This window comes from Phalangium opilio, unplaced genomic scaffold (genome assembly GCF_054372755.1).
Source record: "Phalangium opilio isolate 3A_F unplaced genomic scaffold, DU_Popi_V2 ptg000246l_1, whole genome shotgun sequence".
NCBI classification, from domain to species: Eukaryota; Metazoa; Arthropoda; class Arachnida; order Opiliones; family Phalangiidae; genus Phalangium; species Phalangium opilio.
This window is the reverse complement of record NW_028324225.1, coordinates 1,452,025-1,466,252: the sequence shown is the minus strand read 5'-3', so window position 1 is coordinate 1,466,252 and position 14,228 is coordinate 1,452,025. Positions and strand designations below refer to the sequence as shown.

The following is a 14,228-nucleotide window of genomic DNA, read 5'->3' as shown; positions in this document are numbered from 1 at the left end:
ACATTGTATTTATGCATTTTTTATGACACATAAAGATCTTTTACTATAATAAAGACCGAGCTTGCCAGGACTCGAACCTGGAATCTTCTGCTCCGTAGGCAGACGCGTTATCCATTGCGCCACAAGCCCGTTAGCTGTTTATCTAGATGCTATTGAAGCATTGGAATTTTATAGATATCCCTTCCGTTATACTGTAATAATCATCTTTAAATGTTAATTCCGAACTTGCGTAGACTCGAACCTGGAATCTTCTGCTTCGAAGCCAGAGGTTTTATCCATTACGCTACAAGCTCTTGCTCCGTAGTATAAACAGCTTTTCCAAACATTGTATTTATGCATTTTTTATGACGCATAAAGATCTTTTACTATAATAAAGACCGAGCTTGCCAGGACTCGAATCTGGAATCTTCTGCTCCGTAGGCAGACGCGTTATCCATTGCGCCACAAGCCCGTTAGCTGTTTATCTAGAAGCTATTGAAGCATTGCAATTTTATAGATTTCTCTTCCGTTATACTCTAATAATCATCTTTAAATGTTAATTCCGAGCTTGCCTGGACTCGAACCTGGAATCTTCTGCTTCGAAGCCAGAGCCTTTGTCCATTACGCCACAAGCCCGTTAGCTTTTTCTCTAGATGCTATTGAAGTCTTGCAATATTATAAATTTCCCTTCCGTTATACTCTTATTATCATCTGTATATGTTAATTCCGAGCTTGCCAGGACTCGAACCTGGAATCTTCTGCTTCGAAGCCAGAGGCTTTGTCCATTACGCTACAAGCTCTTGCTTCGTAGTATAAACAGCTTTTCCAAACATTGTATTTATGCATTTTTTATGACGCATAAAGATCTTTACTATAATAAAGACCGAGCTTGCCAGGACTCGAACCTGGAATCTTCTGCTCCGTAGGCAGACACGTTATCCATTGCGCCACAAGCCCGTTAGGTGTTTATCTAGATGCTATTGAAGCATGGCAATTTTACAGATTTCCCTTCCGTTACACCCCAATAATCATCTTTAAATGTTAATTCCGAGCTTGCCAGAACTCGAACCTGGAATCTTCTGCTTCGAAGGCAGACGCGTTATCCATTACGCTACAAACCCGTGCCTTCTAATATAAAAACTTTTCCAAACATTGTATTTATGCATTTTTTATGACGCATAAAAGATCTTTTATTATTACAAACACCGAGCTTGCCAGGACTCGAACCTGGAATCTTCTGCTTCGAAGGCAGACGCGTTATCCATTGCGCCACAAGCCCGTTAGCTGTTTACCTAGATGCCATTGAAGCATTGCAATTTTATAGATTTCCCTTCCGTTATAATCTAATAATCATCTTTAAATGTTAATTCCGAGCTTGCCTGGACTCGAAGCTGGAATCTTCTGCTTCGAAGCCAGAGGCTTTATCCATTACGCTACAAGCTCTTGCTCCGTAGTATAAACAGCTTTTCCAAACATTGTATTTATGCATTTTTTATGACACATAAAGATCTTTTACTATAATAAAGACCCAGCTTGCCAGGACTCGAACCTGGAATCTTCTGCTCCGTAGGCAGACGCGTTATCCATTGCGCCACAAGCCCGTTAGCTGTTTATCTAGAAGCTATTGAAGCATTGCAATTTTATAGATTTCTCTTCCGTTATACTCTAATAATCATCTTTAAATGTTAATTTCGAGCTTGCCAGGACTCGAACCTGGAATCTTCTGCTTCGAAGCCAGAGGCTTTGTCCATTACGCTACAATCTCTTGCTCCGTAGTATAAACAGCTTTTCCAAACATTGTATTTATGCATTTTTTATGACGCATAAAGATCTTTTACTACAATAAAGACCGAGCTTGCCAGGACTCGAACCTGGAATCTTCTGCTCCGTAGGCAGACGCGTTATCCATTGCGCCACAAGCCCGTTAGCTGTTTATCTAGAAGCTATAGAAGCATTGCAATTTTATAGATTTCTCTTCCGTTATACTCTAATAATCATCTTTAAATGTTAATTCCGAGCTTGCGTGGACTCGAACCTGGAATCTTCTGCTTCGAAGCCAGAGCCTTTGTCCATTACGCTACAAGCTCTTGCTCGGTAGTATAAACAACTTTTCCAAAAATTGTATTTATGCATTTTTTATGACGCATAAAGATCTTTTACTAAAATAAAGACCGATCTTGCCAGGACTCGAACCTGGAATCTTTTGCTCCGTAGGCAGACGCGTTATCCATTGCGCCACAAGCCCGTTAGGTGTTTAACTAGATGCTATTGAAGCATGGCAATTTTATAGATTTCCCTTCCGTTACACTCTAATAATCATCTTTAAATATTAATTCCGAGTTTGCCAGGACTCGAACCTGGAATCTTCTGCTTCGAAGGCAGACGCGTTATCCATTACGCTACAAACCCTTGCCTTCTTATATAAAAAACTTTTCCAAACATTGTATTTATGCATTTTTATGACGCATAAAAGATATTTTATTAAAACAAACACCGAGCTTGCCAGGACTCGAACCTGGAATCTTCTGCTTCGAAGGCAGACGCGTTATCCATTGCGCCACAAGCCCGTTAGCTGTTTACCTAGATGCCATTGGAGCATTGCAATTTTATAGATTTCCCTTCCGTTATGCTTTAATAATCATCTTTAAATGTTAATTCTGAGCTTGCGTAGACTCGAACCTGGAATCTTCTGCATCGACGCCAGAGGCTTTGTCCATTACGCTACAAGCTCTTGCTCCGTAGTATAAACAGCTTTTCCAAACATTGTATTTATGCATTTTTTATGACGCATAAAGATCTTTTACTAAAATAAAGACCGAGCTAGCCAGGACTCGAACCTGGAATCTTCTGCTTCGAAGCCAGAGGCTTTGTCCATTACGCTACAAGCTCTTGCTCCGTAGTATAAACAGCTTTTCCAAACCTTGTATTTATGCATTTTTTATGACGCATAAAGATCTTTTACTAAAATAAAGACCGAGCTTGCCTGGACTCGAACCTACAATCTTCTTCTCCGTAGGCAGACGCGTTATCCATTGCGCCACAAGCCCGTTAGCTGTTTACCTAGATGACATTGAAGCATTGCAATTTTATAGATTTCCCTTCCGTTATAATCTAATAATCATCTTTAAATGTTAATTCCGAGCTTGCCTGGACTCGAACCTGGAATCTTCTGCTTCGAAGCCAGAGGCTTTATCCATTACGCTACAAGCTCTTGCTCCGTAGTATCAACAGCTTTTCCAAACCTTGTATTTATGCATTTTTTATGACGCATAAAGATCTTTTACTAAAATAAAGACCGAGCTTGCCTGGACTCGAACCTACAATCTTCTTCTCCGTAGGCAGACGCGTAATCCATTGCGCCACAAGCCCGCTAGGTGTTTATCTAGATGCTATTGAAGCATGGCAATTTTACAGATTTCCCTTCCGTTACACTCCAATAATCATCTTTAAATGTTAATTCCGAACTTGCGTAGACTCGAACCTGGAATCTTCTGCTTCGAAGCCAGAGGTTTTATCCATTACGCTACAAGCTCTTGCTCCGTAATTTAAACAGCTTTTCCAAACATTGTATTTATGCATTTTTTATGACGCATAAAGATCTTTTACTAAAATAAAGACCGATCTTGCCAGGACTCGAACCTGGAATCTTTTGCTCCGTAGGCAGACGCGTTATCCATTGCGCCACAAGCCCGTTAGGTGTTTAACTAGATGCTATTGAAGCATGGCAATTTTATAGATTTCCCTTCCGTTACACTCTAATAATCATCTTTAAATATTAATTCCGAGTTTGCCAGGACTCGAACCTGGAATCTTCTGCTTCGAAGGCAGACGCGTTATCCATTACGCTACAAACCCTTGCCTTCTTATATAAAAAACTTTTCCAAACATTGTATTTATGCATTTTTATGACGCATAAAAGATCTTTTATTAAAACAAACACCGAGCTTGCCAGGACTCGAACCTGGAATCTTCTGCTTCGAAGGCTGACGCGTTATCCATTGCGCCACAAGCCCGTTAGCTGTTTACCTAGATGCCATTGGAGCATTGCAATTTTATAGATTTCCCTTCCGTTATGCTTTAATAATCATCTTTAAATGTTAATTCTGAGCTTGCCTGGACTCGAACCTGGAATCTTCTGCTCTGTAGGCAGACGCGTTATCCATTGCGCCACAAGCCCGTTAGCTGTTTATCTAGAAGCTATAGAAGCATTGCAATTTTATAGATTTCTCTTCCGTTATACTCTAATAATCATCTTTAAATGTTAATTCCGAGCTTGCGTGGACTCGAACCTGGAATCTTCTGCTTCGAAGCCAGAGCCTTTGTCCATTACGCTACAAGCTCTTGCTCCGTAGTATAAACAACTTTTCCAAAAATTGTATTTATGCATTTTTTATGACGCATAAAGATCTTTTACTAAAATAAAGACCGATCTTGCCAGGACTCGAACCTGGAATCTTTTGCTCCGTAGGCAGACGCGTTATCCATTGCGCCACAAGCCCGTTAGGTGTTTAACTAGATGCTATTGAAGCATGGCAATTTTATAGATTTCCCTTCCGTTACACTCTAATAATCATCTTTAAATATTAATTCCGAGTTTGCCAGGACTCGAACCTGGAATCTTCTGCTTCGAAGGCAGACGCGTTATCCATTACGCTACAAACCCTTGCCTTCTTATATAAAAAACTTTTCCAAAAATTGTATTTATGCATTTTTTATGACGCATAAAGATCTTTTACTAAAATAAAGACCGATCTTGCCAGGACTCGAACCTGGAATCTTCTGCTTCGAAGCCAGAGGCTTTGTCCATTACGCTACAAGCTCTTGCTCCGTAGGATAAACAGCTTTTCCAAACCTTGTATTTATGCATTTTTTATGACGCATAAAGATCTTTTACTAAAATAAAGACCGAGCTAGCCAGGACTCGAACCTGGAATCTTCTGCTTCGAAGCCAGAGGCTTTGTCCATTACGCTACAAGCTCTTGCTCCGTAGGATAAACAGCTTTTCCAAACCTTGTATTTATGCATTTTTTATGACGCATAAAGATCTTTTACTAAAATAAAGACCGAGCTTGCCTGGACTCGAACCTACAATCTTCTTCTCCGTAGGCAGACGCGTTATTCATTGCGCCACATGCCCGTTAGCTGTTTACCTAGATGACATTGAAGCATTGCAATTTTATAGATTTCCCTTCCGTTATAATCTAATAATCATCTTTAAATGTTAATTCCGAGCTTGCCTGGACTCGAACCTGGAATCTTCTGCTTCGAAGCCAGAGGCTTTATCCATTACGCTACAAGCTCTTGCTCCGTAGTATAAACAGCTTTTCCAAACCTTGTATTTATGCATTTTTTATGACGCATAAAGATCTTTTACTAAAATAAAGACCGAGCTTGCCTGGACTCGAACCTACAATCTTCTTCTCCGTAGGCAGACGCGTTATCCATTGCGCCACAAGCCCGTTAGCTGTTTACCTAGATGACATTGAAGCATTGCAATTTTATAGATTTCTCTTCCGTTATACTCTAATAATCATCTTTAAATGTTAATTTCGAGCTTGCCAGGACTCGAAGCTGGAATCTTCTGCTTCGAAGCCAGAGGCTTTATCCATTACGCTACAAGCTCTTGCTCCGTAGTATAAACAGCTTTTCCAAACATTGTATTTATGCATTTTTTATGACACATAAAGATCTTTTACTATAATAAAGACCCAGCTTGCCAGGACTCGAACCTGGAATCTTCTGCTCTGTAGGCAGACGCGTTATCCATTGCGCCACAAGCCCGTTAGCTGTTTATCTAGAAGCTATAGAAGCATTGCAATTTTATAGATTTCTCTTCCGTTATACTCTAATAATCATCTTTAAATGTTAATTCCGAGCTTGCGTGGACTCGAACCTGGAATCTTCTGCTTCGAAGCCAGAGCCTTTGTCCATTACGCTACAAGCTCTTGCTCCGTAGTATAAACAACTTTTCCAAAAATTGTATTTATGCATTTTTTATGACGCATAAAGATCTTTTACTAAAATAAAGACCGATCTTGCCAGGACTCGAACCTGGAATCTTTTGCTCCGTAGGCAGACGCGTTATCCATTGCGCCACAAGCCCGTTAGGTGTTTAACTAGATGCTATTGAAGCATGGCAATTTTATAGATTTCCCTTCCGTTACACTCTAATAATCATCTTTAAATATTAATTCCGAGTTTGCCAGGACTCGAACCTGGAATCTTCTGCTTCGAAGGCAGACGCGTTATCCATTACGCTACAAACCCTTGCCTTCTTATATAAAAAACTTTTCCAAACATTGTATTTATGCATTTTTATGACGCATAAAAGATCTTTTATTAAAACAAACACCGAGCTTGCCAGGACTCGAACCTGGAATCTTCTGCTTCGAAGGCAGACGCGTTATCCATTGCGCCACAAGCCCGTTAGCTGTTTACCTAGATGCCATTGGAGCATTGCAATTTTATAGATTTCCCTTCCGTTATGCTTTAATAATCATCTTTAAATGTTAATTCTGAGCTTGCGTAGACTCGAACCTGGAATCTTCTGCATCGACGCCAGAGGCTTTGTCCATTACGCTACAAGCTCTTGCTCCGTAGTATAAACAGCTTTTCCAAACATTGTATTTATGCATTTTTTATGACGCATAAAGATCTTTTACTAAAATAAAGACCGAGCTAGCCAGGACTCGAACCTGGAATCTTCTGCTTCGAAGCCAGAGGCTTTGTCCATTACGCTACAAGCTCTTGCTCCGTAGTATAAACAGCTTTTCCAAACCTTGTATTTATGCATTTTTTATGACGCATAAAGATCTTTTACTAAAATAAAGACCGAGCTTGCCTGGACTCGAACCTACAATCTTCTTCTCCGTAGGCAGACGCGTTATCCATTGCGCCACAAGCCCGTTAGCTGTTTACCTAGATGACATTGAAGCATTGCAATTTTATAGATTTCTCTTCCGTTATACTCTAATAATCATCTTTAAATGTTAATTTCGAGCTTGCCAGGACTCGAACCTGGAATCTTCTGCTTCGAAGCCAGAGGCTTTGTCCATTACGCTACAATCTCTTGCTCCGTAGTATAAACAGCTTTTCCAAACATTGTATTTATGCATTTTTTATGACGCATAAAGATCTTTTACTACAATAAAGACCGAGCTTGCCAAGACTCGAACCTGGAATCTTCTGCTCCGTAGGCAGACGCGTTATCCATTGCGCCACAAGCCCGTTAGCTGTTTATCTAGAAGCTATTGAAGCATTGCAATTTTACAGATTTCCCTTCCGTTACACTCTAATAATCATCTTTAAATGTTAATTCCGAGCTTGCCAGGACTCGAACCTGGAATCTTCTGCTTCGAAGGCAGACGCGTTATCCATTACGCTACAAACCCTTGACTTCTAATATAAAAAACTTTTCCAAACATTGTATTTATGCATTTTTTATGACGCATAAAAGATCTTTTATTAAAACAAACACCGAGCTTGCCAGGACTCGAACCTGGAAGCTTCTGCTTCGAAGGCAGACGCGTTATCCATTGCGCCACAAGCCCGTTAGCTGTTTACCTAGATGACATTGAAGCATTGCAATTTTATAGATTTCTCTTCCGTTATACTCTAATAATCATCTTTAAATGTTAATTCCGAGCTTGCCAGGACTCGAACCTGGAATCTTCTGCTTCGAAGGCAGACGCGTTATCCATTACGCTACAAACCCTTGACTTCTAATATAAAAAACTTTTCCAAACATTGTATTTATGCATTTTTTATGACGCATAAAGATCTTTTACTACAATAAAGACCGATCTTGCCAGGACTCGAACCTGGAATCTTTTGCTTCGAAGGCAGACGCGTTATCCATTGCGCCACAAGCCCGTTAGCTGTTTACCTAGATGCCATTGAAGCATTGGAATTTTATAGATATCCCTTCCGTTATACTCTAATAACCATCTTTAAATGTTAATTCCGAACTTTTGTAGACTCGAACCTGGAATCTTCTGCTTCGAAGCCAGAGGTTTTATCCATTACGCTACAAGCTCTTGCTCCGTAATTTAAACAGCTTTTCCAAACATTGTATTTATGCATTTTTTATGACGCATAAAGATCTTTTACTATAATAAAGACCGAGCTTGCCAGGACTCGAACCTGGAATCTTCTGCTCCGTGGGCAGACGCGTTATCCATTGCGCCACAAGCCCGTTAGGTGTTTAACTAGATGCTATTGAAGCATGGCAATTTTATAGATTTCCCTTCCGTTACACTCTAATAATCATCTTTAAATATTAATTCCGAGTTTAACAGGACTCGAACCTGGAATCTTCTGCTTCGAAGGCAGACGCGTTATCCATTACGCTACAAACCCTTGCCTTCTTATATAAAAAACTTTTCCAAACATTGTATTTATGCATTTTTTATGACGCGTAAAAGATCTTTTATTAAAACAAACACCGAGCTTGCCAGGACTCGAACCTGTAAGCTTCTGCTTCGAAGGCAGACGCGTTATCCATTGCGCCACAAGCCCGTTAGCTGTTTACCTAGATGCCATTGGAGCATTGCAATTTTATAGATTTCCCTTCCGTTATGCTTTAATAATCATCTTTAAATGTTAATTCCGAGCTTGCGTAGACTCGAACCTGGAATCTTCTGCATCGACGCCAGAGGCTTTGTCCATTACGCTACAAGCTCTTGCTCCGTAGTATAAACAGCTTTTCCAAACATTGTATTTATGCATTTTTTATGACGCATAAAGATCTTTTACTAAAATAAAGACCGAGCTAGCCAGGACTCGAACCTGGAATCTTCTGCTTCGAAGCCAGAGGCTTTGTCCATTACGCTACAAGCTCTTGCTCCGTAGTATAAACAGCTTTTCCAAACCTTGTATTTATGCATTTTTTATGACGCATAAAGATCTTTTACTAAAATAAAGACCGAGCTTGCCTGGACTCGAACCTACAATCTTCTTCTCCGTAGGCAGACGCGTTATCCATTGCGCCACAAGCCCGTTAGCTGTTTACCTAGATGACATTAAAGCATTGCAATTTTATAGATTTCCCTTCCGTTATAATCTAATAATCATCTTTAAATGTTAATTCCGAGCTTGCCTGGTCTCGAACCTGGAATCTTCTGCTTCGATGCCAGAGCCTTTGTCCATTACGCCACAAGCCCGTTAGCTTTTTCCCTAGATGCTATTGAAGTATTGCAATATTATAAATTTCCCTTCCGTTATACTCTTATTATCATCTGTATATGTTAATTCCGAGCTTGCCAGGACTCGAACCTGGAATCATCTGCTTCGAAGCCAGAGGCTTTATCCATTACGCTACAAGCTCTTGCTCCGTAGTATAGACAGCTTTTCCAAACATTGTATTTATTCATTTTTTATGACGCATAAAGATCTTTACTAAAATAAAGATCGAGCTTGCCTGGACTCGAACCTGGAATCTTCTGCTCCGTAGGCAGACGCGTTATCCATTGCGCCACAAGCCCGTTAGCTGTTTATCTAGGAGCTATTGAAGCATTGCAATTTTATAGATTTCTCTTCCGTTATACTCTAATAATAATCTTTAAATGTTAATTCCGAGCTTGCCTGGACTCGAACCTGGAATCTTCTGCTTCGAAGCCAGAGGCTTTATCCATTACGCTACAAGCTCTTGCTCCGTAGTATAAACAGCTTTTCCAAACATTGTATTTATTCATTTTTTATGACGCATAAAGATCTTTTACTATAATAAAGACCGAGCTTGCCAGGACTCGAACCTGGAATCTTCTGCTCCGTAGGCAGAGGCGTTATCCATTGCGCCACAAGCCCGTTAGCTGTTTATCTAGAAGCTATTGAAGCATTGCAATTTTATAGATTTCTCTTCCGTTGTACTCTAATAATCATCTTTAAATGTTAATTCCGAGCTTGCCTGGACTCGAACCTGGAATCTTCTGCTTCTTAGGCAGACGCGTTATCCATTGCACCACAAGCCCGTTAGCTTTTTATCTAGATGCTATTGAAGTATTGCAATATTATAAATTTCCCTTCCGTTTCACTCTTATTATCATCTGTATATGTTAATTCCGAGCTTGCCAGGACTCGAACCTGGAATCTTCTGCTTCGAAGCCAGAGGCTTTGTCCATTACGCTACAAGCTCTTGCTCCGTAGTATAAAAAGCTTTTCCAAACATTGTATTTATTCATTTTTTATGACGCATAAAGATCTTTACTAAAGTAAAGATCGAGCTTGCCTGGACTCGAACCTGGAATCTTCTTCTCCGTAGGCAGACGCGTTATCCATTGCGCCACAAGCCCGTTAGCTGTTTATCTAGAAGCTATTGAAGCATTGCAATTTTATAGATTTCTCTTCCGTTATACTCTAATAATCATCTTTAAATGTTAATTCCGAGCTTGCCTGGACTCGAACCTGGAATCTTCTGCTTCGAAGCCAGAGGCTTTATCCATTACGCTACAAGCTCTTGCTCCGTAGTATAAACAGCTTTTCCAAACATTGTATTTATTCATTTTTTATGACCCATAAAGATCTTTTACTATAATAAAGACCGAGCTTGCCAGGACTCGAACCTGGAATCTTCTGCTCCGTAGGCAGACGCGTTATCCATTGCGCCACAAGCCCGTTAGCTGTTTATCTAGAAGCTATTGAAGCATTGCAATTTTATAGATTTCTCTTCCGTTATACTCTAATAATCATCTTTAAATGTTAATTCCGAGCTTGCCTGGACTCGAACCTGGAATCTTCTGCTTCGAAGGCAGACGCGTTATCCATTACGCTACAAACCCTTGCCTTCTAATAAAAAAACTTTTCCAAACATTGTATTTATGCATTTTTTATGACGCATAAAACATCTTTTATTAAAACAAACACCGAGCTTGCCAGGACTCGAACCTGGAATCTTCTGCTTCGAAGGCAGACGCGTTATCCATTGCGCCACAAGCCCGTTAGCTGTTTACCTAGATGCCATTGAAGCATTGCAATTTTATAGATTTCTCTTCCGTTATACTCTAATAATCATCTTTAAATGTTAATTCCGAGCTTGCCTGGACAAGAACCTGAAATCTTCTGCTTCGAAGCCAGAGCCTTTGTCCATTACGCCACAAGCCCGTTAGCTTTTTCTCTAGATGCTATTGAAGTCTTGCAATATTATAAATTTCCCTTCCGTTATACTCTTATTATCATCTGTATATGTTAATTCCGAGCTTGCCAGGACTCGAACCTGGAATCTTCTGCTTCGAAGCCAGAGGCTTTGTCCATTACGCTACAAGCTCTTGCTCCGTAGTATAAACAGCTTTTCCAAACATTGTATTTATGCATTTTTTATGACGCATAAAGATCTTTTACTATAATAAAGACCGAGCTTGCCAGGACTCGAACCTGGAATCTTCTGCTTCGAAGCCAGAAGCTTTGTCCATTACGCTACAAGCTCTTGCTTCGTAGTATAAACAGCTTTTCCAAACATTGTATTTATGCATTTTTTATGACGCATAAAGATCTTTTACTAAAATAAAGACCGATCTTACCAGGACTCGAACCTGGAATCTTTGGCTCCGTAGGCAGTCGCGTTATCCATTGCGCCACAAGCCCGTTAGGTGTTTATCTAGATGCAATTGAAGCATGGCAATTTTACAGATTTCCCTTCCGTTACACTCCAATAATCATCTTTAAATGTTAATTACGAGCTTGCCAGGACTCGAACCTGGAATCTTCTGCTTCGAAGGCAGACGCGTTATCCATTACGCTACAAGCTCTTGCTCCGTGGTATAAACAGCTTTTCCAAACATTGTATTTATTCATTTTTTATGACGCATAAAGATCTCTACTAAAATAAAGATCGAGCTTGCCTGGACTCGAACCTGGAATCTCCTGCTCCGTAGGCAGACACGTTATCCATTGCGACACAAGCCCGTTAGATGTTTACCTAGATGCCATTGGAGCATTGCAATTTTATTGATTTCCCTTCCGTTATACTTTAATAATCATCTTTAAATGTTAATTCCGAGCTTGCGTAGACTCGAACCTGGAATCTTCTGCATCGAAGCCACAGGCTTTGTCCATTACGCTACAAGCTCTTGCTCCCTAGTATAAACAGCTTTTCCAAACATTGTATTTATGCATTTTTTATGACGCATAAAGATCTTTTACTATAAAAAGACCGAGCTTGCCAGGACTCGAACCTGGAATCTTCTGCTCCGTAGGCAGACGCGTTATCCATTGCGCCACAAGCCCGTTAGCTGTTTATCTAGAAGCTATTGAAGCATTGCAATTTTATAGATTTCTCTTCCGTTATACTCTAATAATCATCTTTAAATGTTAATTCCGAGCTTGCCTGGTCTCGAACCTGGAATCTTCTGCTTCGAAGCCAGAGCCTTTGTCCATTACGCCACAAGCCCGTTAGCTTTTTCTCTAGATGCTATTGAAGTATTGCAATATTATAAATTTCCCTTCCGTTATACTCTTATTATCATCTGTATATGTTAATTCCGAGCTTGCCAGGACTCGAACCTGGAATCTTCTGCTTCGAAGCCAGAGGCTTTGTCCATTACGCTACAAGCTCTTGCTCCGTAGTATAAACAGCTTTTCCAAACAATGTATTTATGCATTTTTTATGACGCATAAAGATCTTTTACTAAAATAAAGACCGAGCTCGCCAGGACCCGAACCTGGAATCTTCTTCTCCGTAGGCAGACGCGTTATCCATTGCGCCACAAGCCCGTTAGCTGTTTACCTAGATGCCATTGAAGCATTGCAATTTTATAGATTTCCCTTCCGTTATAATCTAATAATCATCTTTAAATGTTAATTCCGAGCTTGCCAGGACTCGAACCTGGAATCTTCTGCTTCGAAGCCAGAGGCTTTGTCCATTACGCTACAAGCTCTTGCTCCGTAGTATAAACAGATTTTCCAAACATTGTATTTATGCATTTTTTATGACGCATAAAGATCTTTTACTAAAATAAAGACCGAGCTCGCCAGGACCCGAACCTGGAATCTTCTGCTTCGAAGCCAGAGGCTTTGTCCATTACGCTACAAGCTCTTGCTCCGTAGTATAAACAGCTTTTCCAAACATTGTATTTATTCATTTTTTATGACGCATAAAGATCTTTACTAAAATAAAGATCGAGCTTGCCTGGACTCGAACCTGGAATCTTCTGCTCCGTAGGCAGACACGTTATCCATTGCGCCACAAGCCCGTTAGCTGTTTACCTAGATGCCATTGGAGCATTGCAATTTTATAGATTTCCCTTCCGTTATACTTTAATAATCATCTTTAAATGTTAATTCCGAGCTTGCGTAGACTCGAACCTGGAATCTTCTGCATCGAAGCCAGAGGCTTTGTCCATTACGCTACAAGCTCTTGCTCCGTAGTATAAACAGCTTTTCCAAACATTGTATTTATGCATTTTTTATGACGCATAAAGATCTTTTACTAAAATAAAGACCGAGCTCGCCAAGACCCGAACCTGGAATCTTCTGCTTCGAAGCCAGAGGCTTTGTCCATTACGCTACAAGCTCTTGCTCCGTAGTATAAACAGCTTTTCCAAACCTTGTATTTATGCATTTTTTATGACGCATAAAGATCTTTTACTAAAATAAAGACCGAGCTTGCCTGGACTCGAACCTGCAATCTTCTTCTCCGTAGGCAGACGCGTTATCCATTGCGCCACAAGCCCGTTAGCTGTTTACCTAGATGCCATTGAAGCATTGCAATTTTATAGATTTCTCTTCCGTTATACTCTAATAATCATCTTTAAATGTTAATTCCGAGCTTGCCTGGACTCGAACCTGGAATCTTCTGCTTCGAAGCCAGAGCCTTTGTCCATTACGCCACAAGCCCGTTAGCTTTTTCTCTAGATGCTATTGAAGTTTTGCAATATTATAAATTTCCCTTCCGTTATACTCTTATTATCATCTGTATATGTTAATTCCGAGCTTGCCAGGACTCGAACCTGGAATCTTCTGCTTGAAGCCAGAGGCTTTGTCCATTACGCTACAAGCTCTTGCTCCGTAGTATAAACAGCTTTTCCAAACATTGTTTTTATGCATTTTTTATGACCCATAAAGATCTTTTACTATAATAAAGACCGAGCTTGCCAGGACTCGAACCTGGAATCTTCTGCTCCGTAGGCAGACGCGTTATCCATTGCGCCACAAGCCCGTTAGGTGTTTATCTAGATGCTATTGAAGCATGGCAATTTTATAGATTTCCCTTCCGTTACACTCTAATAATCATCTTTAAATGTTAATTCCGAGCTTGC

The 14,228-nt window shown here is 40.2% G+C and overlaps 33 non-coding genes across 33 annotated transcripts; all 33 read right to left on the bottom strand.

Annotated features, from left to right (window-relative positions):
• Nucleotides 1-56: 56 nt before the first annotated feature.
• On the bottom strand, nt 57-129 carry TRNAR-ACG (transfer RNA arginine (anticodon ACG)). The gene has a single exon. It is a non-coding gene; the product is annotated as a tRNA-Arg (tRNA).
• Nucleotides 130-378: 249 nt separating this feature from the next.
• TRNAR-ACG (transfer RNA arginine (anticodon ACG)) lies at nt 379-451 on the bottom strand. Its single transcript has one exon. It is a non-coding gene; the product is annotated as a tRNA-Arg (tRNA).
• Nucleotides 452-863: 412 nt separating this feature from the next.
• TRNAR-ACG (transfer RNA arginine (anticodon ACG)) lies at nt 864-936 on the bottom strand. The gene has a single exon. It is a non-coding gene; the product is annotated as a tRNA-Arg (tRNA).
• A 91-nt stretch (nt 937-1,027) lies between these two features.
• Nucleotides 1,028-1,100, bottom strand: TRNAR-UCG (transfer RNA arginine (anticodon UCG)). Its single transcript has one exon. It is a non-coding gene; the product is annotated as a tRNA-Arg (tRNA).
• An 85-nt stretch (nt 1,101-1,185) lies between these two features.
• Nucleotides 1,186-1,258, bottom strand: TRNAR-UCG (transfer RNA arginine (anticodon UCG)). Its single transcript has one exon. It is a non-coding gene; the product is annotated as a tRNA-Arg (tRNA).
• A 245-nt stretch (nt 1,259-1,503) lies between these two features.
• Nucleotides 1,504-1,580, bottom strand: TRNAR-ACG (transfer RNA arginine (anticodon ACG)). Its single transcript has one exon. It is a non-coding gene; the product is annotated as a tRNA-Arg (tRNA).
• A 249-nt stretch (nt 1,581-1,829) lies between these two features.
• Nucleotides 1,830-1,902, bottom strand: TRNAR-ACG (transfer RNA arginine (anticodon ACG)). The gene has a single exon. It is a non-coding gene; the product is annotated as a tRNA-Arg (tRNA).
• Nucleotides 1,903-2,315: 413 nt separating this feature from the next.
• Nucleotides 2,316-2,388, bottom strand: TRNAR-UCG (transfer RNA arginine (anticodon UCG)). Its single transcript has one exon. It is a non-coding gene; the product is annotated as a tRNA-Arg (tRNA).
• An 85-nt stretch (nt 2,389-2,473) lies between these two features.
• TRNAR-UCG (transfer RNA arginine (anticodon UCG)) lies at nt 2,474-2,546 on the bottom strand. The gene has a single exon. It is a non-coding gene; the product is annotated as a tRNA-Arg (tRNA).
• A 1,215-nt stretch (nt 2,547-3,761) lies between these two features.
• TRNAR-UCG (transfer RNA arginine (anticodon UCG)) lies at nt 3,762-3,834 on the bottom strand. The gene has a single exon. It is a non-coding gene; the product is annotated as a tRNA-Arg (tRNA).
• Nucleotides 3,835-3,919: 85 nt separating this feature from the next.
• TRNAR-UCG (transfer RNA arginine (anticodon UCG)) lies at nt 3,920-3,992 on the bottom strand. Its single transcript has one exon. It is a non-coding gene; the product is annotated as a tRNA-Arg (tRNA).
• A 91-nt stretch (nt 3,993-4,083) lies between these two features.
• Nucleotides 4,084-4,156, bottom strand: TRNAC-ACA (transfer RNA cysteine (anticodon ACA)). Its single transcript has one exon. It is a non-coding gene; the product is annotated as a tRNA-Cys (tRNA).
• A 413-nt stretch (nt 4,157-4,569) lies between these two features.
• Nucleotides 4,570-4,642, bottom strand: TRNAR-UCG (transfer RNA arginine (anticodon UCG)). The gene has a single exon. It is a non-coding gene; the product is annotated as a tRNA-Arg (tRNA).
• A 1,041-nt stretch (nt 4,643-5,683) lies between these two features.
• On the bottom strand, nt 5,684-5,760 carry TRNAC-ACA (transfer RNA cysteine (anticodon ACA)). Its single transcript has one exon. It is a non-coding gene; the product is annotated as a tRNA-Cys (tRNA).
• Nucleotides 5,761-6,173: 413 nt separating this feature from the next.
• On the bottom strand, nt 6,174-6,246 carry TRNAR-UCG (transfer RNA arginine (anticodon UCG)). The gene has a single exon. It is a non-coding gene; the product is annotated as a tRNA-Arg (tRNA).
• Nucleotides 6,247-6,331: 85 nt separating this feature from the next.
• TRNAR-UCG (transfer RNA arginine (anticodon UCG)) lies at nt 6,332-6,404 on the bottom strand. The gene has a single exon. It is a non-coding gene; the product is annotated as a tRNA-Arg (tRNA).
• A 729-nt stretch (nt 6,405-7,133) lies between these two features.
• TRNAR-ACG (transfer RNA arginine (anticodon ACG)) lies at nt 7,134-7,206 on the bottom strand. The gene has a single exon. It is a non-coding gene; the product is annotated as a tRNA-Arg (tRNA).
• Nucleotides 7,207-7,297: 91 nt separating this feature from the next.
• Nucleotides 7,298-7,370, bottom strand: TRNAR-UCG (transfer RNA arginine (anticodon UCG)). Its single transcript has one exon. It is a non-coding gene; the product is annotated as a tRNA-Arg (tRNA).
• Nucleotides 7,371-7,456: 86 nt separating this feature from the next.
• Nucleotides 7,457-7,529, bottom strand: TRNAR-UCG (transfer RNA arginine (anticodon UCG)). Its single transcript has one exon. It is a non-coding gene; the product is annotated as a tRNA-Arg (tRNA).
• Nucleotides 7,530-7,620: 91 nt separating this feature from the next.
• Nucleotides 7,621-7,693, bottom strand: TRNAR-UCG (transfer RNA arginine (anticodon UCG)). The gene has a single exon. It is a non-coding gene; the product is annotated as a tRNA-Arg (tRNA).
• An 85-nt stretch (nt 7,694-7,778) lies between these two features.
• TRNAR-UCG (transfer RNA arginine (anticodon UCG)) lies at nt 7,779-7,851 on the bottom strand. Its single transcript has one exon. It is a non-coding gene; the product is annotated as a tRNA-Arg (tRNA).
• A 249-nt stretch (nt 7,852-8,100) lies between these two features.
• TRNAR-ACG (transfer RNA arginine (anticodon ACG)) lies at nt 8,101-8,173 on the bottom strand. Its single transcript has one exon. It is a non-coding gene; the product is annotated as a tRNA-Arg (tRNA).
• Nucleotides 8,174-8,264: 91 nt separating this feature from the next.
• Nucleotides 8,265-8,337, bottom strand: TRNAR-UCG (transfer RNA arginine (anticodon UCG)). The gene has a single exon. It is a non-coding gene; the product is annotated as a tRNA-Arg (tRNA).
• An 86-nt stretch (nt 8,338-8,423) lies between these two features.
• TRNAR-UCG (transfer RNA arginine (anticodon UCG)) lies at nt 8,424-8,496 on the bottom strand. Its single transcript has one exon. It is a non-coding gene; the product is annotated as a tRNA-Arg (tRNA).
• An 892-nt stretch (nt 8,497-9,388) lies between these two features.
• On the bottom strand, nt 9,389-9,461 carry TRNAR-ACG (transfer RNA arginine (anticodon ACG)). The gene has a single exon. It is a non-coding gene; the product is annotated as a tRNA-Arg (tRNA).
• A 249-nt stretch (nt 9,462-9,710) lies between these two features.
• On the bottom strand, nt 9,711-9,783 carry TRNAR-ACG (transfer RNA arginine (anticodon ACG)). Its single transcript has one exon. It is a non-coding gene; the product is annotated as a tRNA-Arg (tRNA).
• Nucleotides 9,784-9,874: 91 nt separating this feature from the next.
• On the bottom strand, nt 9,875-9,947 carry TRNAL-AAG (transfer RNA leucine (anticodon AAG)). The gene has a single exon. It is a non-coding gene; the product is annotated as a tRNA-Leu (tRNA).
• Nucleotides 9,948-10,517: 570 nt separating this feature from the next.
• On the bottom strand, nt 10,518-10,590 carry TRNAR-ACG (transfer RNA arginine (anticodon ACG)). The gene has a single exon. It is a non-coding gene; the product is annotated as a tRNA-Arg (tRNA).
• A 91-nt stretch (nt 10,591-10,681) lies between these two features.
• On the bottom strand, nt 10,682-10,754 carry TRNAR-UCG (transfer RNA arginine (anticodon UCG)). The gene has a single exon. It is a non-coding gene; the product is annotated as a tRNA-Arg (tRNA).
• An 85-nt stretch (nt 10,755-10,839) lies between these two features.
• Nucleotides 10,840-10,912, bottom strand: TRNAR-UCG (transfer RNA arginine (anticodon UCG)). Its single transcript has one exon. It is a non-coding gene; the product is annotated as a tRNA-Arg (tRNA).
• Nucleotides 10,913-11,647: 735 nt separating this feature from the next.
• Nucleotides 11,648-11,720, bottom strand: TRNAR-UCG (transfer RNA arginine (anticodon UCG)). Its single transcript has one exon. It is a non-coding gene; the product is annotated as a tRNA-Arg (tRNA).
• A 405-nt stretch (nt 11,721-12,125) lies between these two features.
• TRNAR-ACG (transfer RNA arginine (anticodon ACG)) lies at nt 12,126-12,198 on the bottom strand. Its single transcript has one exon. It is a non-coding gene; the product is annotated as a tRNA-Arg (tRNA).
• A 1,857-nt stretch (nt 12,199-14,055) lies between these two features.
• Nucleotides 14,056-14,128, bottom strand: TRNAR-ACG (transfer RNA arginine (anticodon ACG)). Its single transcript has one exon. It is a non-coding gene; the product is annotated as a tRNA-Arg (tRNA).
• Between the last annotated feature and the right edge of the window lie 100 nt (nt 14,129-14,228).